The following is a 25,676-nucleotide window of genomic DNA, read 5'->3' on the forward strand; positions in this document are numbered from 1 at the left end:
GACTTTAAAGCTGTAAAGTAAAGTTTGTTTTGTCCGTGGATCTGCAGGTCGGGTTTCCAATGATGAAACCCTTGCCCCTCTGACGGGATGCCATAAAATTTATCGCCTCCAGAACTCAACAGTTGAAAGCGTAGCATGCGTCACTCAAACCCTGCCAATATTCCCATCCGTCAAGTTCCTTCTTGCAGTTATCGAGAATCATGGCCGATTTTTAAAAAATGTGGAGACCGTGTGAAGTTAATTTAATGGTGTAAATATAGGTGTCATTGTTCATGATGATAATGTAAACAATGGCATTGCTGTTTTAAATATCGAAAATGTAGATGATGCAAATAATTCAAATGAAGTTATGAATAATGAACATAGTGTAAGTAGTGGTGTGGTCAACCGTTGTGGCTGAGGGGTTAGCGAGTCTAACTCCGAACCCAGCGGTCCCGGGTTCGATTCCCGTTCAGGACGAGTTGCCTGGGTGAGGTTTTTTCGGGAGTTTTCCCTCACTCCTATGGATATCAGATAACTTTATCAGGCGATTGGAACCCCACTCATATTGGCCACTTCCTTTCCTCATCATCCCGTTTCTGTTTTTTTAGATCACTCTACAGGCGGTCTCCTGGAACTACTGACTCTCTCGACCGGCCTCCGTAGAATGTAGCTAAGCGACGTTGGATGGCTTCTGCAATGGCACCCGAGGCGGACCTACTCGGGGGAGGAGTTTCGCCTCGGACCGACAGGGGGGTCTTGGGGGAAGTTGCCGAAGCAGGAATGGTATATGGATTTCTGTTGGCTGTAGGGACCGGTCATTAGGGAGTCATGTGGTTGGGTTGGTGCGCGTAGGGGATCTATGGCACGCAACTCACTCCATATCGAGGGTTAGCGCAATAGATCTCAACAGGACGCAGTGCTGGGCCATCCGCGCCCCCTCACTTAAATTCCATTCCAAGTAGTGGTGTGTATAGTGCATGACAAGTGAACGGTGTAAGAACAAGTAATATAGACAGCTCTCTAGGCGTGTAGGGCCAAGTAACACAGTTCCTCCTAGAAGGAAATCTATAGGCACTTTAACAGAGCAATCGAAATAACTAATTATTACTGTTAGTATTGCTCATGAGTCATGGCTATGCAGTGGAAAACAAGCTCGGGAAAAGATGCATGACAGAAAGGGGAAAAAAAAATATTTACTTCCAGCGGATTACAATGTGTAATATTATTGCCAGTAGCCCAAGAATTTCAAAGACAAAGCACACTGTATGGAGAACTTTAATTCTTGTCACGTTATTCGTTGTAATATATATGTACAGGGTGTTTAAAAAATACCGGGCATAATTTCAGGTATGTATTTCCCACATGTAGACAATCAAAATAGTTCATTACAACATGTGTCCGGAAATGCTTCATTTCCGAGTTATGGCCTTCACAACATTGAAATTCACCGGAACGTTTTTCTTTCCGCAGGTCGTTGTCATTACAGAAGATGTTCAAAATGTCCACCTCCTGCTCGAATACAGACCTCAAATCGATGTCTCACTGACCTGCGAACACGATCCCAAACTCCAGGAGTATTGCGTATGTCCTCAGAGCATGCCACAATTCAATTCCGAAGGGATTCCAAATCAGGCACCGGAGACGAATAAACCAATGGTTTTAAATGGCCTCACAAGTAGAAATTGAGAGGGTTCAGATCAAGTGAGCGTGGAGGCCAAGCAATTGGGCCACCTCTACCTATCCATCGATCAGGAAACCTTCGATCCAAGTACCGGCGAGCCGTACGACTGAAGCGTGCAGGAGCGCCATCATGCAAGAAGTGAATGTGTTGACGATTGATCAGTGGAGTGTCTTCTAAAACATGAGGTATGGTGTTTTCCAGGAAGTTTGTGTACGCCTGCCCCGTAAGTCTGTTTACAAGTACATGGGGTACAACTAATCGATCACCAATGATAGGCTACCGGCCCACATGTCGAGGGAGAACCGCACCTGGTGATGAGATGGAACAGTTGCACGTGGGTTTTCATACGCCCATATATGCTGATTGTGGAAATTTGTTATGCCATCTCGTGTGAACTGTGCTTCATCTGTAAATAATATTAAGGCAGGAAAGTTCGGATTTACACCACACTGCTGCAAGAACCACTGACAGAACCTAACTCGTGCAGGGTAATCTGCTGATGACAGGGCCTGTACACGTTGCAAATGATAAGGATACAATTGATACTCTTTCAACAGTCTCCAGACAGTCGTATGAGGAACTTGACTTGCAACGCTACCCTTCGTGTGCTGATAGAAGGAGTCATGTTCACAGCCTCCAGAATCTCCTCCTGTACTTCTGGAGTTGTAGATCTTGGTCGTCCCCTTCCCAAACCAGGAGAGTTAAATTTTCCATACTCGCACAGACGGTAATGGAGACGTACAAATGTCTTCCGATCTGGACATTGTCGCTGTGGGTACCTCTCCTGATACAAACGACGAGCCAGCGCAGCATTGCCGTCCGCCTTACCGTACATGAAGTGTATCTCTGCCAGCTCTTGATTTGAATACATGTCGCACAGTCTAACGCCTACACAACACTGAATGTAACCTTCGCCTCGGAATGAACTGTCAGAGTGCCCTCTTAATGTCTCCTTTGACGGCAACGACCTGCGGAAAGAAAAACGTTCCGGTGAATTTCAATGTTGTGAAGGCCATAACTCGGAAATAAAGCATTTCCGGACACATGTTGTAATGAACTATTTTGATTGTCTACATGTGGGAAATACATACCTGAAATTATGCCCCGTATTTTTGAAACACCCTATATATACATAAGGTGGAAGTGAAATAATCCTACAGATTTTCAAACCAACTAGCTAATGTATGTAACAAAAACGTGTAATACTATATTGGTGGTAAGTTGATAGTTTTCCCAGAAAAAATATATTTTCCCAAATGTTTAACATCCTCTTATGCGATAACTATTGTGAGTAGGAATGTGATTTTTGTCTATATCGATAGAAAATCGAATAAATAATCATTTATCCCTCTTGCGTATTCAATAGCGTGGACGGTTTTTGTGTAAATTTAATTTAAAAACCACTAAATTTAATTTAAAAACGATTCAACCAGATTGCAACGTTGTAGCCCAGCGCCGGGCATGAGAGCGGCTCCGTTTCGCCGACTAGAGCTGCTCTCGCTCCGCAAGGCACTTCAATTCCAAGCCAGAGTAGAACGTTCACGCAGTGGCGGACTCACATTGCAGCTGTCTTTACAGCATTAATATAACAAGAGCCACGGTTGTTCTATTAATTCAGTCTGTCAGTATATAATAGTTTATAAGGATATTACATCCATCCATTGTATAGTACAGACTTTATAACACTTTTATTAATATAATGAAATAAACTTCGCCCTACACACACATACACACACGCACACACACACACACAAATCATTAGGCTTATTATTTTGCACAATCTATATGCACAGTGCTTTAACAATTACATAATGGTATTAATAATACAGACGTATGTAATAAAGGATTTCAATCAGAAACACAAGTAGAAAATTATTAATAAACATTATCTTACACATTTCTTTTGCATGAATAAACTATTGTAAAAAAATCTTGCTTCTATCGATCTGAAATCAATAATTATTTTCTATTGAAACAAAACTTCTTGAAACTCAATAACTAAAGTAACTATGTGGTTGTTTTCCGAGACTTATGAGATCGTTTTATTTGTAGAAGCCGTTCAATGTTTCGAACATATGAATTAGCCATGTTCAATCTCAAAATATAATTTAGGTTTTCGTCTGACGGATGCATCTTCAAAGTTCGCCATTCTACTACAGAGTCAACCACTGCACTGACAGTGAGTGACGTACAGTATGCAAGCGTCACACTGCTCGGGAGAATTGCTCTTCAAAGTAAACAGCGCTCATTTCTCGGAATCACGTAATGTGTCCAGCCCTGTTGTAGCCAGAGAGGGAGGCTAGCGTACAGAGACACACCTGGGTTCATTGACCTATTACATTTTTATTACAAGAAGAAAGAGAACTGTGTTAGCGGCGATGTTGCCAGATGCTGAAATTTCCAACTTGATTTTCTAATTAGCCGTGCATTTAATCACAAAACTTAATATAGGATTTATATTCTTTTAAGTGTACCCTATCGTCCCTTTTAACCTGCATGATTATTCCACTTCCATTCTGCATATTCAAATCGGGTAGTCTGTGTTTTCTGAGTAACGTCATCTACAAAACGAGTGCAATTTTCCGTATCCACTTTCGACTCTCGGTTTCAGCACACAGCTTTGAGGAAATGCCGAATTTATATAGTCCAGTATGTGGAAGAGTAAAATGGAGGTACACTCATCTCAGAAGGTTACATCGCTTTTGTAGCAATGCATTGCAATGGTTGCGGAATCGTGTATCTTGACGAGACTTCTTTCAACACCTATGATGTGGCAAGAAAGGGAAGGGACGACTGAACATGTTCTTGTGCGTTAAGTGCACCAGCGTAATGAAGAAATCGGATTATGGTATAACGTAGTCTAAAATGGACATGAGTACGACTCCTCCGATATTTTAGAATAGGCCTAATCGCCGGATCACTTGCGCGGTCATGATCTCATATAATGTATGCTAATTTTTATTATTATTATTATTATTATTATTATTATTATTATTATTATTGAGATGAGCAGGGCATATAGCACGTATGGGTGAATCCAGAAATGCTTATAGACTGTTAATTGGGAGACCGGAGGGGAAAACACCTTTGGGGAAGCCGAGACAAAGATGGGAGGATAATATTAAAATGAATTTGAGGGAGGTGGGATATGATGATAGAGACTGGATTAATCTTGCACAGAATAGGGACAGATTGCGGGCTTATGTGAGGGCGGCAATGAACCTGCAGGTTCCTTAAAAGCCATTTAATTAATTATTATTATTATTATTATTATTATTATTATTATTATTATTATTATGCAACTTTTTAAGCATAGAATTTGTGCTATTGTATTTTGGAAATGCTAAAATGGTGACTAACTGTAAGAATATGTTTTACAGCACATATTTCTCGCCTCGACTCATGAAAGTCACAAAAATGGTGATAAGTCAGATTAAGGCCGGTTCACAATAAACCGGGAACTGAAACGACAACGAGAACGGGAATGGAAATAATGATAAAATAAATGTATTTAATTGTAAGCGTTCACAATAGTTAATTGTGAATGCTCACATTTAAATACATTTATTTTAACAATAATTCCGTTTTCGTTCTCGCCCTTTCCGTTCCCGGTTTATTGTGAACCAGCCTTTAAACGTGACGACGTTGGAAGTAAATCTCTAAATGCTGGTTTACAATAAACCGGGAACGGGAACGACAACGAGAACGGAAATATTGTTAAAATAAATGTATTCAAATGAGAGCATTCACAATTAACTATTATGAATGCTCATATTTAAATATATTTATTTTAACATTATTTTCGTTCTCGTTCTCGTTGTTGTTTCCGTTCCCGGTTTATTGTGAACTAGCCTTAATTGGCGGCAAGTGCAAGACACCTTAAAACGATTTAAAAATGTGTCCATTTAAACAGCCCATTGTCACTCCCTCCTTGCAGTAGTCCTACACATCCTCCGATCGGTCAACCTTTACAGTATGGAACAGATGGTTTATTAGTGAATATTTTCGATAATAATTATTATTGGTCATACCGTGAGCTACATATAAATTTGTGTGAAATATCCTTGTGTAAATGTTCCAAGCTAATCAGTGATAAGGGGACTTTATAGCAAGTTTTGTACTAATGATTTAGTGTTGGACAAGAAAGAAGACAGAAGGGGATGATTTGACAGAAGAGAAGTTGGACAAAATTGAATTATTAGAAAAAAAGTGAAAGAGAATCTGTCAATCGTCCAGTCCAGTGTCCAGCTTCAGTGGATCCGCATATAAACCAACAAAACTACTGAAATTAGGACAGTATATGATTTCAGTGTTTCTCAGACTGACTATTCGCGGTAGCAACGCTAGAATTCAAATTTATAATATTGACTCCTGCAGTCTGTACGTAAAGAGATTTTGAACCTAGAACTGATATTTCTTTCTGAATAGGCGTGAAAAGTATAATATCAAGTTCCAAAACAGTCCGTTATTGGAGTTATGAAGCACTTATCACTGAGGGTCGTCAATTACATGAGCGATAATTACATCAAATCAGTAATGTTCGTCAGTAATGTTGGACTTAACGTTCAACATTTTATTGCAGCGATACGAAGCTTTTCTACTATCACATGAATATAATTTCATGTTTTTATATATAACTGAAGGTAAGATTAAACACCGTGAGAACGTTCCATTACACTCTTGAAGTTTAATCATAAGACTGAAAAGTCTTCATTTGCGTTATTTCAAGGTGAAAGCGGGTCCCGTTACGGCGGACGAAGTACTAGCAGCAGACCGGGAAACGGCCGGTATATGTGCTGGGTGAGCTCGAGGTCGGAAATTTATATTTTCCAAGCACAGATTCAATCCAATAGTTTGACGATTTGGCTGTCGGTCTTCCTCTTTTATTCCTACATTTATCTCCCATTTCTTTACAGCTCTTTGTATTTTATAGTTACTGTTGTCCGCCATTTCTACATATTTGCACCATTTCAATTTTTTCGTTCCAATGCATGTATAATAGTTTTCTCAACTTACATTTCCTTATTATAATGTTTCTTATTACTTCTAATTCAAATTTCCTCAGATATATTTACCAATAGTCCAGTTTTTTAGAGTAAGTAGTTGTCATAATACTGTATTTCTTGTTTGTTATCCATGTTTGTGTTTCATACAACATTATATATTGAAAGACAATTTTATGCATTAATGTTTATGGTATACAGATAACATTTCTCTACTATACCATCGCGTTAATCATATTGATAAAATTAATATTATTATAAATTTTTTCTCTATCTCTCTCGGATTTATCCAAAATTAATTGAATTCTTATCCCAGCAAAACATAAATATAACACCACTAAGTTTATGAAAGGAGATACAGTGAACTTAATTACGTCGAACAGCAGCATTATCTGCTAAGTAATATTCTAATAACAGTAACATTAATAAACATTTTAAGTTTATTCCTTTTTGTATAGAAAAAGATGTAGACCTAATTATGTGTCCTTGTCCACCTATCGAAAAGAGTTCTGTGAGCATCAAACAATAGTAGCTATTGTGCCGGACTTAATTGAATAGTGTGTTCCGATAAGTAGCTCAGTCCATTTGGCCATATTTATTTATTTTTTAGAAGATTATTTTACGACGCTTTATCGCAGCTAAGGTTATTTAGCGTCTGACTGTGATGAAGGTGATAATGCCGGTGAAATGAGTCCGGGGTCCAACACCGAAAGTTACCCAGCATTTGCTCATATTGGGTTGAGGGAAAACCCCGGGAAAAACCTCAACCAGGTAACTTGCCCCAACCGGGAATCGAACCCGGGCCATCTGGTTTCGCGGCCAGACGCGCTGAACGTTACTCCACAAGTGTGGATTTTTATGATATATATATCTTTGAGACGTCTACCATTATATTTTGAGCTTCTTTCATTCCAAAACAACGCCAATCCTTGTCTGAAAGTTTGTGTCATTGTGCATGTCACTTGAAAACATGCTTAGTCCGTAAATCGGTTGATAAAAATAAGACTGGACTTAACGCTTTTTGGGATCGCACTCTTCAATTGTGTCAACAGGATAAGAAACAAAATGTAAGTAGTATATTCCTAAACAAAAATCTGTTTATCTGTAATGAGAAATTAGGACGAGGAAATACAATTTCTCCCATAAAATTTCCTATAGTTTATAATTCAAAATGATTACCAACAATCTCTCGACAAGCTTCACAAGTTAGCGTATCTGATGCAATTACATGACTAAACTACTTGTTATTTTGCTTTCTAGTTTTCTTTCTGTATTTATTCATATGTCAGTAGCCTATATAATTCAATCAAAGTGCAGATTTTGAATCTTTCGGGACCTCACTCTAGGCATCGATGGACCACTTGATGGGAATTCCGTGACGTGCAATCAGCCACGGCCAAGAAAACACAGGATGATACAAATAGCTATGACCTAGTCGCATTACCTGTTGTGTACACCATTGTTGCTCATATCATTTTAAGTTTTAAGCCTATAGGCGTACCCACTATAATATAGGCATAAACTCTCTGCAAAGTTTTGTATGTTTACTTATCTCTTTATCTGTTCGCAGCTCAAGTGGCTGGTTAAATATAAATCCTCTACAACATGCCGATCAATTCTAAGTGTCGGCTGGTAATTGCAGAGGTGAGACATTTGCCTGCGACTAGGGAATAATGATGTGTAGAGTGAAAACGGGATTTTTTTTTGGAGAAATCATACCCAATTACAACCTTTGTTAACCAAGAATTACAGCTCCCCCGAAAGATCTAAATGCCTTGCGACCGTTGAGATTTAAACTGCAAGTATGGGTTTCTGGTCGGGCGTAAAGTCCATTTGCAAAACATTTGACTCTTTGTCAGTCAGCCAGTCAAGTCATTCCTTCCCTCGCTAATAGGTGCTTTAGTGCATCTGTTTATTTTACGTTACGAAACATTTATAGATATTCAGTGGTAGCATTTTAAAGTGTGCATTTCAATTTTTTATGACAAATTAGTTTATATGTTTTTAAGTTACAGTTGTTATTTCAAAATTAAAGGGGAAGAAGCTTCATAGCCAAATTAAATAATGTATAAACAAGGTATTGGTGTTTATGTCTAACGAAACTTCTCAAAGAACTGAATTTTTTTAGATAATTGGAGAAAAAATGAGAGAGTATAAGGGTACAGGATATCACTATTTCATAGATTTCAAAAAGGCATATGACTCGGTTAAGAGAGAAGTATTATAGGCTATGATATTCTTATTGAATTTGGTATTCTCAAGAAACTAGTTCGATTAATTAAAATGTGTCTCAGTGAAACGTACAGCAGAGTCCGTGTAGGCCAGTTTCTACCTGATGCTTTTCCAATTCACTGCGGGCTAAAGCAAGAAGATGCACTATCACCTTTACTTTTTAACTTCGCTCTAGAATATGCCATTAGGAAAGTTCAGGATAACTGACAGGGTTTGGAATTGAACGGGTTACATCAGTTTCTTGTCTATGACGTAAATATGTTAGGAGAAAGTCCACAAACGATTACGGAAAACACGGAAATTTTACTTGAAGCAAGTAAAGCAATATGTTTGGAAGTAAATCCCAAAAAAAGACAAAGTATATGATTATGTCTCGTGACCAGAATATTGTACGAAATGGAAATATAAAAATTGAAAATTTATCCTTCGAAGAGGTGGAAAAATTAAAATATTTTGGAGCAACAGTAACACATATAAATGACACTCGAGAGGAAATTAAACGCAGAATAAATATGGGAAATGTGTGTTATTATTCGGTTGAGAAGCTTTTGTCATATAGTATGCTGTGAAAAAATGTGAAAGTTAGAATTTTTAAAACAGTTATATTACCGGTTGTTGTGTATTGTTGTGAAACTTGGACTCTCACTTTGAGAGAGAAACAGAGATTGAGGGTGTTTGAGAATAAGGTTCTTAGGAAAATATTTGGGGCTAAGAGGGATGAAGTTACAGGAGAATGGAAAAAGGTACACAACGCAGACTGCACACATTGTATTCTTCACCTGACATAATTAGGAACATTAAATCCAGACGTTTGAGATGGGCAGGGCATGTAGCACGTATGAGCGAATCCAGAAATACATATAGTGTTAGTTGGGGGGCCGAGACGTAGATGGGAGGATAATATTAAAATGGATTTGAGGGAGGTGGGATATGATGATATGATATAGAGAGTGGATTAATCTTGCACAGGATAGGGACCGATGACGGGCTCATTTGAGGGCGGCAATGAACCTGCGGGTTCCTTAAATGCCATTTGTAAGTAAGTAAGGGTTTGAGAATGGGAATGGCTACAGACGTGTTCCGTAGTAGTGCCCAAAAATTTGTGGTCAAGCTTTAAAAATAGAGACTGGCAACAGTATGTTTTTCGAAACGCCGGATAAGAAGAGAACAATGAAGAAGAGTGTCTTGGAACTATACATATTTGATAAAAGTGTGGTGAGAAGGATAGTATATGATTTTTACATCTCCGAGAAACATGTTCCAACAGTCCCTGTATTAAGGATGAAATTGAAAGACTCCGTTATTGGCTATTATAAGAGCTATTACGTCACTAGTGCAAATTTAATAATGTACAAGTAGCTGCGTGTCTTATAATATAAAGGGAATAATCATGAAAAGTAAACATTATTTTTACTTAGTCCTTACAATATCTACAATGTACTACGAAACAAATTATGATAAGAATTGTGTAGGAAAAACAATGAGAGAAATAAAGGAGGACGATCAATTCACAAATAAAATAATAAAGAAACGGACTGACGGAGTGCAGACTTCTGTTTTCTATTCTGTGTAGCCGGCAACTGAAGACCGCATTCTCGGCCTTCGGGTGCGGAGTCTTCTCACTCCTTCCACACAGTGTTAACCCGTCTGATACAAACTACTTTTACAACCAAGAGTCCACGCCGTTTAGCTGTCTGTAAAAGCTAGGGCTTGTCCGAAACCTTTCACAGCTACTATTAATCCCTCTTCTAGTATAAGCATCCGTACTTCTGGACACTCATAAAACCGTCCGGCACTCATGTACAATCGCAAAGGAAGCGATAAAATAACTTCCAACATCAGCTCAACGCCCATTGCATTCACATGCAACCTCACCAGCTCATACTTACGTTTTTCTTCAAGTACCTGGACGTTGGCTATAACTATGATATTCTTGGGAATACCGCCTTGCGCCTTCGTAGCTCAGTTGCTAAAGCGCTGGCTTACGACGACCGCTGAACCGAAATCAAATCACAATAATGGCGGAGTTGTACTTACGGTGGATGAAGCTACGTTTTAGAGGGGTTTCTTGGTGCCCTCTTGTTTTTCCCTCGTCATTTCATGAACACGCTCCAAAATTCCCATCTCATTATCATTTTCGTTTCGAAAAATAGGACATCTCCTTTGTTTGTGTTATGTCGGAACCACCATCCGCCGCAATAGATGTTCCTTGCGCTTTGTCGAGAGGTTGGTAGACAACAGTGGTGGTTAGTTCTCCATAAGAGATACCGATATGCCCCCTAGATGTTTACCTTCCTCCTGACGGGACAAGATACTCATACTAGGGGCGGTTCCTTAAGGTTGCATCAAGTTTGTGCTACAACCAAAAATGTTAGAAGCCATAAACTGCTTACAATAAGAATTGAAGTAATTTAGTTCTGTCTACTGAGTAGTTTGCTTCGGAGAATCACGCGAATAGTTCGCAGGAGTCTCAACGTTGACTCGTCGGACTGAACGCGCATGGGAACAGGGTGGATTTTAGGATCTTTCCCGGAGAGAAGGAATTAAGCCTGGTTCATAATTAACCGGGAACGGAAAGGGCAACGAGAACGAGAATGAGAACGGAAATAATGTTAAAATAAATGTATTTAAATGTGAGCATTCACAATAGGTTGTCATTTCCGTTTCCGGTTTATTGTGAACCAGCCTTTAGCGGGGGTTTCTCTAGCACTGCCCGAGTGTTGTTGGTAAACGAAATTCTAAGTTGTCAAAATATAGGTCAGGGGGCAGTAGCTATCAGCCAGGTTAGGATCTGAGGAGTGTTGCGTGCGAAAGAAACAAACACTCTCGTTCGCTTTTCTTAAAGTGAGGAAAACAGATTTTCCTTCAATTAATCTCGGTGGTGTAATCATCTTCCGTCTTACTACAAGTATATTATATCCGGTTTCGATTCTTTATGATTGTAACTGCTTTCAGGTTCATTTGATTGAGTATTCACTTACAAGTAGCAAGTGTCAATATCTCATTAGGCATAGTGCTAATTATTGTGTTGTACGAGAATTCTTGAATGTGTCTTTCGTATTTTAGTTAACAAAGATGAATACCGCAAATTCGTTTATTAGAACGGACGTTTAAGAGCGCATTTCGGAAGAAAAATCTTAGATTAATTAAATGTCCATTCCCTGAAATTTCAGAATGTGCGAAAACAAAGACCAGGTCATCCAAATATAGCTTTCAGGTAAAGCTCCATGCGAAACATAATTTAATAACTTCAAGGAAAAAATTGTTCCGGGACCGGGTATCGATCCCGAGAACTTTGGTTGAACGTTCCAACGCTCTACCGACTGAGCTACCCAGGAACTTCACCCGACACCCTCTAAATTTTTCCTTATATGTCCACATAACTCGAGTGGGCTGGCAAGACACCAGAAACCCACATCGAGTGCACACAAACTCTGCGAGACTTGAAATTGCATTCATACATTAACATTGTGAATATATAGCCAAAGTAGTTTTTGAATTTAGAATGCAGTGAATATTCCTACGGTCACGTTCTTGCGCCAAAAATAAACTAACTGAGGTGCAGAATGAATTTAATTATTTCTGGTAATGCAGCAGAATTATTTAGTATGGTAAATAATTAATAGTTTCAATTCGCGTTTGAAAACCGAAATAATAGGATTATTAAAGTATGCCAGTAAGCTAATCAAGAAAATAGGAAAGATTGGAGAATGCTGGGTTTGCAGAGAAAAGCTTCCTCTTGGACAAAACATTACGTATATGCAAGCTAGTCATTGAAAAGACTGAAAAATATGAGTTACACGATTCCTATTCATTGTTCGTAACTTGAAATAGGTTGTTTAACCCAGAAAATATTGTTCAGATTAATTCTGAAGATGTTATAGCATTGAAGGAAAGAGTTGCAACAATAATTTATTTAAAGATATAACATTCCTTGCTTTGAAAAAATATTTTAGAAGCAGGCAGTCAATATTTTAATATTTCGATTAAGATGATTGAAGCAATACATGGTCTCATATTTAATCACGTGCTGTGTTAAAATGCACTTCAGTTCCTTGTGGATCTGTTGGTGTCAGAAGGTTTATTTTCGGAGTGTAATTTAGTTATTAGTCATCGTAGGCGAAGAATGAAAGAAAAAACTGTTGTGACTTGTGCTATGCTTCCATTTTGCAAAGATAAAACAACGAGGACTATACTCGTATAATGCAAATGTGAAATAATACTCTCGAATTATTGTAAAGTTCTGTTTAATTTTAGTGTTTAACTTATTAAATAAATTAATATAAAAATCAATTTTTACTTCACTATTTTGATTCCTTATAAAAGCTGATGTATAGCACTGTCTTCAAACGTAGAAATTCCATCCAAAACACAAAATTGTTGCATTAATACATAAAATAATTCGAGATAAAACGGGAAATATAAATATTTTTTTTTTTTCAAAATTAATGCGAATTTCTGAGTTTTATGTACACATGCAAATAAACATAATTTGTTTTCCATGTTTACAGAATGAGGGATTTGTAACATACGGTAGGTACAATTATTATTAGGCACTGAATTACATTTGTGCACAGGCTTAAATACTGTAATTGTACACTCGAGTCATTTTACTAACGAAATATATCTCTAGTTCTGAGTCATAAATAAGACCTTTGTAAGAAACCTTTCGCTCAGTGGGTTCACAAGACCAGATATAATCACTATGTATATATATATATATATATATATATATATATATATATATATATATATACACACAGTATAGACAGGCAAAAATTCGACTCTGACTTTCTATGACGCTGTAGTGATACATTTATTTCCATTTTGGATATGCTTCACTAATACAACTAATAAATAACTTAAACTTATGTATATATATATATATATATATATATATACACACAGTATAGACAGGCAAAAATTCGACTCTGACTTTCTATGACGCTGTAGTGATACATTTATTTCCATTTTGGATATGCTTCACTAATACAACTAATAAATAACTTAAACTCTACGTCATTTTAAAACAATGACTAGATTTCATTACTAGCAATAAATTGTACTGCAATCATATCGTTCTAATAATTGCACACACAAAACAATTTTAAACATTGTGTCGCCTCCAAAACAATTCATTAAGGGATTTAATAGTCCCATAGGCAAGCAAGGCACGTGGCTTAACGTTGTAACGGCAACAGTAGCAACAGATTGTAGAATAGAAATTAGTTTGTAATGGCTCCGTGCCCGCAATCATTTGGCTTTCCCTCCGCTGGCTGCATGCACTCTGTTCTGGCTGCAGTATTAAAAAATCATACTCTACCACGTTACACAGCATAAATCAAACCACTTCTTACGAAAGTGACGGATAATTATAAGGTCGAGGACGGCTAATATATAGATTACGATCATACGATTTAACGTTTAAAAGTAATGCAGATACTAAATAACAGCCCGAAGCTTTCGGAGAAGGAAATAAATTACGAGTAATGGTTCAATGACTGCAGGTAATACGAGAGCGGAGCATTCCTTTCCACGTATTTATTACGTCCACACTTCTACCCTTCCCCTCCTATAAAAATAAAATAATGTGTTAATCCGCAGTTATACAGAGTTTACTCAAGGCAGGAATTCGAGCAACACACCCTGCTGCGAGAACGAGGAAGTTTGAAAATTATGGTAATTATGTTTGTAACCTCTTTTCTTTCCCCCATTATTCATGCAACAATACTGACTGAGCCTTTGGCGTGAACAGGGAATAAACAGGGCCGGGATCGTGTAACTACATTTAGTAAGCACAATTATGATACACCTGAGGTAAAGCAGGAGGAATATCATCGCAGGTAAGGTGTGTACATATCGCACACAGAAAGTTCGTTCTCAAAGTGATCATGATGCAATATGGTCTAATTCCTATCGTCAGTGACTGTCTCATTCAGGAAGGATACTTCAGCAGTAGAACTTATTGCATTATGAGGCAAGCTAAACACATGAACAAGCAACGCTTAATTAATTCTCATAGGAATGGAAAGAATTATGAAGATAATACTAATAAGAAAAGGAAATAAAAGGAACAATGCAGGAAAAAAAGGTAAAATATAGACGTTTGGAAGCAACAAATAAAACATTAAAGAAAGAAAAAAAAAGGAAGAAAAGAGAAGAATCTAAGACAAATTTAACAGTTTAAATGAATGCCATAAGGAAAGATATAAATTAAATAGTAAGGAAGCTAAGAAAAAAAAAAAGAGAAAACAATAAGTAAGACAAATTAAGAAACAAGAACGCGTCGCCCTGGGTAGCGTAGTCGGTATAGCGGAGGCCTTCTATGCTCGAAGTTTCAGGTTCGATCCCGGCCCAGTTCGATGGCATTTAAATGTGCTTAAATGCGACAGGCTCATGCCAGTAGATTTACTGTCATGTAAAAGAACTGCGGGACAAAATTCTGGCACACAGGCGACGCTGATATAACCTCGGCAGTTGCGAGCGTCGTTAAATAAACCATAATTTATTTAAACAAGAACGGAAAAGGAGAAATTAAAATTGGGATTGGATATTTTTTAAAATCATAGTTTATTTAACGACGCTCGCAACTGCCAAAGTTATATCAGCGTCGCCGGTGTGCCGGAATTTTGTTTTTACATGCCAGTAAATCTACTGATATGAGCCTGTCGCATTTAAACACAGTTAAATGCCAGCGACCTGGGCCGGGATCGAACCCGCAATCTCAAGCACAGAAGGCCAGCGCTATACCGACTGCGTTACCCAGGCCGACTGGATTGGATAAGATGCAATGGAAGAAACAAGAACAAATTTGGAAGAAACAAGAGAAAAACAAAAGAAGAAAGAGTTCAACAAGAAAAGAAATTAGGGGAAGACTGGAATGAAAAGGAGAGAAATATAGATGTGAAGAAAAATTTATATTCAAGAAAATATTCCACAATGCAGATGAAACTTAAGGCTGAGCAAAATGTCAGACGTGGCAGAGCAATGGCCAGTGACGTGATTCATTACAACAGACCTTGCCGGGGGCACTGCATTCCACATGAATGCTGCGCACATCCTTGAATCGACGTCACACGTACTGTCTCAATAGCGGGTCTTTCTGTTGAATCGTAATGCCATCCACATCGATCGCGCCCTATCAAATAATAATTAATACTGTTTAAAAATCAGTCACCGTCTCAATAAATCTGCCATCAAGAACACGATGGGGGATGGTAAATGCAAAAATCAATCCGAGCTACGAGAACCCTCATCTAACATCCTGCGACTAATCTTGTAGTACCATGTAATGGTTATTCCGGGTTTATAAATTCGAGTCTGGTCACTGGTTGAACAACCTCGTAACTATAAGAAATCTGGCGACGATATTAACGAGACATGAATTGCTTTCGCGTTCTATTCACGGTTTTCTATACTGCGTCATACGAAATTAAACAACACATCATTATACTCTAACTCAGATATAGAATCACTGCTTTTAAACACACATGAAAAGCATAACAAATTTTGTTCACAAATTCTTTGTAGATCAATCGGATCCGTCATGTCTCCATTGCGGTCAGATCGGCGATTCAGTTGCAGCAGTCCTCCTTAATACAGCGCTTTCAGAATCAGAAGACAAATGGCCTAAACCAGTGGTTCTTGAACTTTTGGGTGTCACAGACCCCTTAATGTTCAAACTTCATTTTGCCGGAAGATAACTGGATTTGTCAGTCAAAACACAAAGGACAAAATAATGTTAGGAATATGACTAAGAGCTCACCGCTATGGAGTACGGTTAGCATGCTTGGTCATGAAACGAGCGGGCTTGGGTTCAAATCCTGGTTGGGACAAGTTACCTGGTTTGAGGTTTTTTCCGGGGATTTCCCTGAACGCATTAAAAGCATATGCTGGGTAACTTTTGCCACTAGATACATCGTTGGCATTATCACCTTCATATCATTCACACGTTAGATAACCATAGCAGTTGATAAAACGTCGTAAAATAAATCCTGTTAATATAGCTTTAAAGCAGGACAGAGATTTGACATTTTTTCTCCCTTCTATTTTCATAGGCCGTTCAGTTCGCTACGGCCAATACAAAGAGTTAATAATCACAAAATAAATTTTGTAGAATAGCGAATAAAAAGTTTTCTAATAATTTTTGCACATATTTAATTTAATTTATTTAATATTTAATTTGTTTTACTCCACATTTCCAAGATTTTATGCCATATGTCGATATCTTTAGGACATAAGTGCATGTATATTTCCACAGTTTTAGATCGTTGAAATCCAAGTCCTACTCATTGCATATTTGCATGATGTAGTGAATTAAGCATCCTCAATAAATTGGTAGCGATATTAAATTTCAGTTTTAGCTTTTGAATATAATCTGAAAATACATAACAAAGATATTTGACGTTCTTTCACTTTTTTATAACAAAAATGATATACATATGTATTATATATTTAAGATTTACCATAAGGTTGTTAATGGTATGGTCGATATGGCCTTGCAGTTGTCAGTTTAAAAAAATTTGGTTCAAGTATTGTAAATACCAAGTCGAAAGTATAGATGTACATTAAATTTAGGCTTACTTCAAACTTTGTTATTCAAGAAGACCGAAGCAGGAAATGTACAATGGACACAAGTATGTTGATTTAAATGACATTTTAGTGTCGCACTGAAATTCGGAAAACATCGGCATGTGTGGTGGAACATGTAACCAAGATTGCAACGGGGTCGTTCTAGGAAACACTACTTTTAAGCTCGAATCACAAGATAATTCTAGCACCTTCGCTTCTTATTCTTTGATGGACTTACATACAGTAGTCTAACATATTTTGTTACGAAGTGGGGTTTTCACCCAATTTTTAATTTCAGGTGCAAGAGGGAAAGCATTAATTCATTAATATGATAATGTACCAACTTATTTCTGTGTATAACGTATTTCTCTCCTTCCTCGAAGAAGAACCTTTGGGAAGAAAGTTTAATAAGGTCACGCTAGTGATTGCAATCAAATATAATCTGTGATTATACCAAATGGAACTATTTTCCAGCAGTCCAAATGTTTGTTTGGTATGTTTACATATAGCATTTCGTTCTTTTTAGAGTTAAAATTAGATGGGAAAAGGAAGTCAAAGCTCTAACGGAGATGGAATTATAAATGTTGAGTAGTCACACGATAAGAAACTACAAAGAGTAGTCAATGAAGTTAACAGAATAATTCTTAAGAGATTGAGCATAAAAAATGAATAGGAGTTGTAAATACAAGAGCTATACTTATTATTGGTTGTGTATTATTATTATTATTATTATTATTATTATTATTATTATTATTATTGTAAACAGAGGATACTTATATGTTCAATATGTATTAGTTTTTGTTATATTTGTATTGAGAGTGATGGCGGATTAAGAACTGGATACATCTAATCCGCCATGACGTGAACACAGATTGATGAAATAAATAAATAAATAAATAAATAAATAAATAAATAAATAAATAAATAAATAAATAAATAAAATAAATATAGCATTTCCAGAATTCTGCTCGTGATTTTAATTATTTAATAAAACGAAACTTAGCATTGTGTGTGTATATATATATATATACACACGCTGTAGTTACAACGAAGCTAACTTAGCTACGATGATACGATAAGGAAGCAGAGTCGGTGATCATTTCATTTCCTTTACCTCAAAGCAGCGAAAGGGTGCGTTCGGAATTCATGCATATAATATTATCAGTTAGACATCTCATTTCATTCGGAGTTCATTCTTTTGCTTAGCAATTCAATGACGCCCAATGGAACGAACCCTGGAAATTGTTTTCTAAATGCTTGTTCGGTAGCGCTTGCGACTCGCACCGAATTTCCATCACCGTCTGAAATCTTCATCCATCCAGCCTCAGCTTCATCATTAAAAACACGAAAAAGTAGCATATAGCGAGATCTGGCAAGTAGTGGGAATGCGGTATCTCAATCATGTTTGCGCTCAAAAACTGACGATTCCTGAAGCAGTGTAGACAGCTCCTTACCATGATACATTTTGTTGCATCATTTGTCGCACGGGTCGATTTCTCCTCAAATTTTCCCGTAGGCGCTTTAAGAACACTATGCAGATAGCCGCATTAACTGTACAACCATACGAGGAATAAACTGCTTGTGAACAATTCCCTTCCAGTCAAAAATATAAATCAACTTCGACTTCAAGTTTCCTTTGACCTGCCTTACAATCTTTGGTCATGGAGATTTTTTTTTTTCCAGTGGGGTAGACTCCTGTTTCTTTTTCCGGGTCGTAAGCGTAAATTCAGCTTTCGTCACCCGTAAAAACTGAAAGGAAGCTGGGATCGTTGGAAGCCTGTCGTTTGAGGTCGGCGCAAACAAGATGTTGCTGATTTCGGTCAGCCGTCAAGAGCCTGGGTACAACTCTGCCGCGATCCGCTGCATTTTCAAGTTGTCAGTTACAATTTTGTGACAGGATTATGGAGTCCCATTTGCCTATATATAATTATCTACAATTAGCCTACTTCAAATTACTTACAAAATTAGGACGGAACAAATTGTAGGACGGAATATTAGAAATAAATAATCTGTACTACTACTATCATCATCATATCACCGTCACGACCATTACCAGGAGCACAATCACCCTTGTATTGTCTTAAGCTGTTGACTTGGTGGCATAATAATCATACGGCTATAGTTATAGGCCTACAAAATAGAAAAGAAGCTACGCCACATACCACTTCATCGAACGTAGTGGTGGGGATTAGTTGAAATCTAGAGTCGTTCGGTGACAGATTGACTCTCATGGAGTACATTTTACACAGTACTGTATTTTGTGATTCTGAGTATTTATAAATTACAGGTTTAAGCTGAGTTTTTCACTTTATATTTATTTATCCATCTTCAGATCAGTTTAATATTTTCAATTGCCTATTTTCTTTGGACGTCTTGATATTAAATCATTTTCTTTCGCAATAACCAAATTTCCTCCCTAAAATACATTAAAAGTGATATGTTACAGTTATATGAACGCTGTAGTTTATTGAAGATATTATTCAGACATGTTTCAGAGAATGCTTCTCCATGAAGATGGAGTGACAAATTACATCGACGAAATGGTTCAGATGTTCGAACTGTGTTCTTGCTTGGCTTAAAGTAGACTCAATTCCTTCCATTTCTTTAAAATTTCCCTTTAACTTCTTTTGAAACCCAACTTCTGAAAATGTATTTAAAACTTCTTTATCTGTAATTAAGTCTCAATTAAGGTATAAGAATGAATAAGAAGCCTTATGTTGCGAAATATTTGCAAGAATACACGGGTTTAATTTGAGGGAGTCAGAAGCAAAGGGATTAAGTGCACTTACGTTACTTCTAAGAAAATGGGATTAAAATGTTTAAGATTTCGTAAATTCAGTTAAGTTTTAATTTAAAACTTGAATGTGTGATGTCGTTAAAAGATGTATCCCATTGCCACTAAAAATTCTTATGCTTTAGCTTACTCCGGATGCATTTAACCCACTTTTTTTTTTTTAGAAATGTCACTTGTATCCCTTTACTTTCGACCCCCTCATTTGAAATACATTATTCAATTGACAAGTGAAGTACAACGAGTGAACGGCTACTGGCAATGTTTCCAAAATGAGCTCCCAGTGAATATAATGTAATCCGACCTTCTGACAATCTCGCCTGCTAACGTCACCTGAGTACCGCAAACTTCCAGGTTCTTTTGTAACTTGCAGAACTATAGAGTCCTGTTATTTGTGTTTATCAAGTGTAGATTGAATATTGCACTAAAGTCAGGCTCGAATGGACAAAATGTCTCATAATGGCGGTCATCATCATCATTATTATTATTATTTTCCTTATTATTACTATTATTATTTTACGACAGTAATAATAATAATAATAATAATAATAATAATAATAATAGTGCAAATACAATAATTCCAAGTGTAGTGAGCAAAGTACAAATATGAGTATAAAATTATCCCACAAATTCAATTTTACTGCCATCGAAGGATTTTTTTATGTTCACAAGATTAATAAATTCGTCAAGCTATATTTGTAATTACATATTAAAATTATACTTGTCAAGCGTTCCTTAACACACAGCGCGTTTTTTCATTACTACACGTATGCAAGGAAATAGGTCTATATATTTTTAAGCGGTTTCATCAAGCTTCTTTAAATCAGCACAAACGACTTCTCAACAAACGAGTCGTTTAATTTTAACGAGATCTTTAAAAGTTTACTGTTTCACCAAATCTCGTTTCTTTAAAATTAACACGCGTTTACTAACATGGGGATTTCGTACTTGTATCTTGTGTGTTATATTTCTCATACGACTATGGCTTCGAAATCGCGAATTTCATTGGTTACATATGATCACGACCGACTTTGTCTTGTTTGGCATGAGGAAACAATGATTGGCAAACGGGTTAGAGCCAATAATTTTAAGAACATCTAAAAGTTCTTCGTTCTTAATATTCTTCCTAAATACAGTATGTTGTCATGTTGTACTCAAAAAAACAAAAAGACTGAAGGAAAAACGTTAAAAAGAAACAGATTTAGGTAACATATAAAAAAGAATGAAATAGTTTTCCAAATGTAAATAGGAGGAATGTATAGGAGTTAATGGTAACTTCAAACGGAAATCTAAAAAGAATTTTTCGGAGAATAAGATGGACAGCTTCAGAATTTATGCCACAATTATATATTACATATATAACATTCTCAGCAGTTGTTTTTTTAGACCTAACTTTAGGACGAGAAATCGCCTCTTCCATAAATTGCATACTAATTTTCCATTGTATTTCATGCAGTTATGTACCCTGTAACAATTTTGCCCTGCATGTGTGGCATGATTCAGGAGAGGTGCCGTTAAATTGTATTTTAAGGGGTATCCATTCTCTCCTAAAAGTAACCCTTTTTGCATCTTTCCCGTTTCAAAAGGTATCCTCCTCATATATCCTTGGAATGTTGTGCTATCGTGTACTGACGCTAGCCATCTAGTTACAATTTCGGTAAAACTGGCGCTGAGGTAGTTCTGATAATTTCGAAAGTGAAAATCGTTGAATTTATATGGGATTTTTTGTGGAGGTACAGTTTATCGTATATGCAAGGCATAACAGGAAGCTAAACTAACCAAACCTAACCTGTCACAGATTCGTATGTGCAAGGTGTATAAGCGAAATACGAAGGAAACTATCTCAGCTCTAGTTCAGCCACAATTTCTCTATGCGGAGCTTAGCATATGAAATTGTTTCAATATTGAATGGAAAATAGGATCTTCTATTGAAGAATTTTTCAACCATATTACTGCCAGGAGATACGATGGAACATGTACACAATCTATTGTGTCAATGACGACAGGAAATTTAGCTATAGGCCTATTATAAAAATAATGAATATATTGGATCGTAATGTTGATAGTATGTCCGATATTTTATTCACATATCTAGACAATACAGCTTTTGACACCCCGTTCATATCACCAATTACTATTTCAAAACTTCCCGTAACAAAAATCTTACGAGAAGAATCTGTTGAAAATTCGTTAAGTGGGTGATACCAATCTGTCGTATTCTAACCTATGTTCAGTTTATTCTAGAGTAATTCTTACTACTTATTTCCTTAATGTGTAGCTATCCTCTGATTGAGGTTCTGGTTGATATTTACCTCCATTATCAGGCAGTAGGCCTACATCTCACTCGACGATATGTGTCAGAGGAAGAACAATTCTTTGTATGCATCTGAAATCTGATTAGTGTAACATGCAGCTAATCGGCGATATATGCAATGGAGTGGGAAAGGAATTGCCACCCTACCCTATTATCTCCTGGCCTAGTTTCCTCACAAATGATGCCTTTTGGTATCACTTATGAGGTTCAGATCTCTCTTCGGACAGGTGACTAAACAAGAACAACAACAATGTGTAGCTTTCGTGGATTTCTTTATCACTTAAATCTTCAAAATCATTCCGAGTGTTACTACCGCATGTAAGTTCACCATTATATTGAAGTTCTAAATAAAGAATTTCAGCATCGAATACGCCCGCCATGTTGTTCACTTCTTAATGCATCGTTACTGTTTTAACGCGACGAATAGGTCCTAATAAATTAACGGTTAGTTTAAAGATGCATTGGCAATAACGATGCTTGGTGAAACACAACTGACTAGCGTACCATTAAATTATTTAACGAGACGTTATAATCATAACGAAAGTTGGTGAAACCGGCCATCAGATTTGTAGGCCGGCCTCCTACTCCATTAATGGAGCCGAGAGAGAGAGTCGATGGGGAGAACGTTTTATTTATTTATTTATTTATTTTTTTTTCGGTTTAGGTCCTCCTACTAGATTTGTAACACACGAAGCTGCAAGACTTGCACAGGCTACAGCTCTATAAATCCTAGAGAAATTATTGAAGAAATAAAGAATATGGGCAGCAAATGATAAATATTGACCTTCATTTGTATTCTAATGTATAATGAACACTATTATAAACTCCCATGTAATTAATAACCCTGTAGACAGTTTCATTATATTCAGCACTTTCTCGTTAGTCCCTGCTGCAAGAAGTTGATTCATACAGTAAGTAAGACAAAGTTTTAAACGCTCGCACCGGTATGTTTAATTCATAGCGAGCAGTTACAATACTTAGGACTAGTAGGCATTTTTATACATTACTACATTTATAAAGACTAAATGATGATCTTGTCATATAAAGAACAATACGCCGCATTTCACATGCCAATAGCTTAAATATTTGTTACTTCATCGTAAAGTCATCAATCACATATGATTATCATGAGTACGCTTCTATAGGCCAAGCGGTAGGGTTTGTGACTACCAAATATGGTGGCGCTATAATGCATTATGATATCTATCTCCCACTCACCAGAAACGGACTCGTTCAACAGGTTCCTGTAGGAGGGAATTTCTGTCCCTGTCGGCCTCACCTTGTAGGAAAAATCGATAATTTTCTCCACCTGTAATGTCTGCAGATTCAGAAAAAAAATTCAGTACATATTTTATTATTTACTAACTGCAAAATAGGAGTTAACGTATCATATGATATTATTGCTCCTCCAGTGGTACCGCTTCCAAATAAAAATACCGAGGACTTGGGTTCTATCCCATGAAGGAAATACAGATTTATCTTCTTCCAATACACATTGGGTGTTTGTGTTAATTTGTTCGTTTTTAACGTGTTTTCTTCAATGATGGACTTACGTCATTTTGACGACATGACCTGTAAATGTATATTGCTTATATGCAATTCTCACCCGAGTGGAGGAGGATGGAAAAAGAGAAAAATTCTCAAATAAGGATAACAACTGCGATAATATATTGTTAGTGAGTCAGTTCTGGATCCAGAAAGCTGGAAAGGTACAGGTCGAAGACAGTAGAGAGATAGTGGGAGAAAACTGTAAATTTAGTTTAAAAAGGAGTTTTATCAAATATTCTGTGTCACAGTAAAAAATTCAGATTAATATTAGTGTTCTGAAATGGTATTTATCAGTGGCAGTGCTTTATATTCAAAGTGATCGAACTTGTAAAATTACGAAATTTTTTGCTTGGGACAGAAATCACTACTATTTACTATTTACTTTAAATAAGGTAGTTGATTTCTGTGAATATAAATAAGAGTAATAATAATAATAATAATAATAATATAATTATTATTATTATTATTATTATTATTATTATTATTATTATTACATTTTACGATTTAAAAAAATACTTTAGTTTGGTGTCCGCCTTCCTGAGAAAAGTTTTCCAACTCTTTTTTATGAATTTAAGGGATTAGGTACAGCTAACAGCAGTAAAATTTTGGAAATATTCAACAGTTTTTTCCTATATTAATGTATCTTGTACAATAATGAAAATTAGTAGGTGTAAATCACTGTCCTTCTGCTATATGATAAAAAATATAGTCTATATAATTTTACGATTAAAAAAATATTTAATATTTTAAAATAAATTTCAGTTCACTGTGCAGTGATGATGCGTTTTCCACGTAACTCAAAAACTATCCAACATTCCGTGATGAAATTTTTTGTGTGTATTAATGCATGTCATATCTACAATATGATGCAAGATCACTTCTCTACCTCTGATAGATTGCCTGATTAAAAAATAAATTCATTTTAAAAAAATGGGAATATATCAGTATTTTCTATTACCCAATTAAAAAATTATTATTTATTAAGGAATGTAGCTGAAAGAGCATGATATTGTAAACATGAGTTTCAGCAGCAATAAAACTAAAGAGAGAGAACATGACATACACATTTCGAATTCTGTAATATATATATAGTACCAGTATATATAGTAAAGTACCAGAATAAGACATTTTTTTAACTGCTTATAAATAAGGATGGGAAGAGACATTTTTAATCTGAATGAGTGGAATACATACAGCATTTCGTCTATTTTTAGAATTGACAATACAAATTTTAGTCAGTTTTTAGTATTATTTTAAATTAAAAAAAAAGTAAAACTAGGAAATAATGATGTTTTGGAAAGGCGTTCCCATTAAGAGATACGTGTGTTATTTAACTTCATTTTTGAACATGGACAAAAATATCATCATTGTTTTAAAATTGAAGCAATATATAACATTGCTAAATCATGTAGATACTTTAATAAATTCAGTAACATTTAAAAATTGAAGGAGTCATTGCAACAATGGTCTAACTCCTCTGAACAGGAATTCTGTTGTTTATTTGGAATTTTTTCAAGTGAAATTAAGATGGTTTACGAAACTAACACAAAGTCG

This window comes from Periplaneta americana, chromosome 10, assembly GCF_040183065.1.
Source record: "Periplaneta americana isolate PAMFEO1 chromosome 10, P.americana_PAMFEO1_priV1, whole genome shotgun sequence".
Lineage (NCBI taxonomy): Eukaryota > Metazoa > Arthropoda > Insecta > Blattodea > Blattidae > Periplaneta > Periplaneta americana.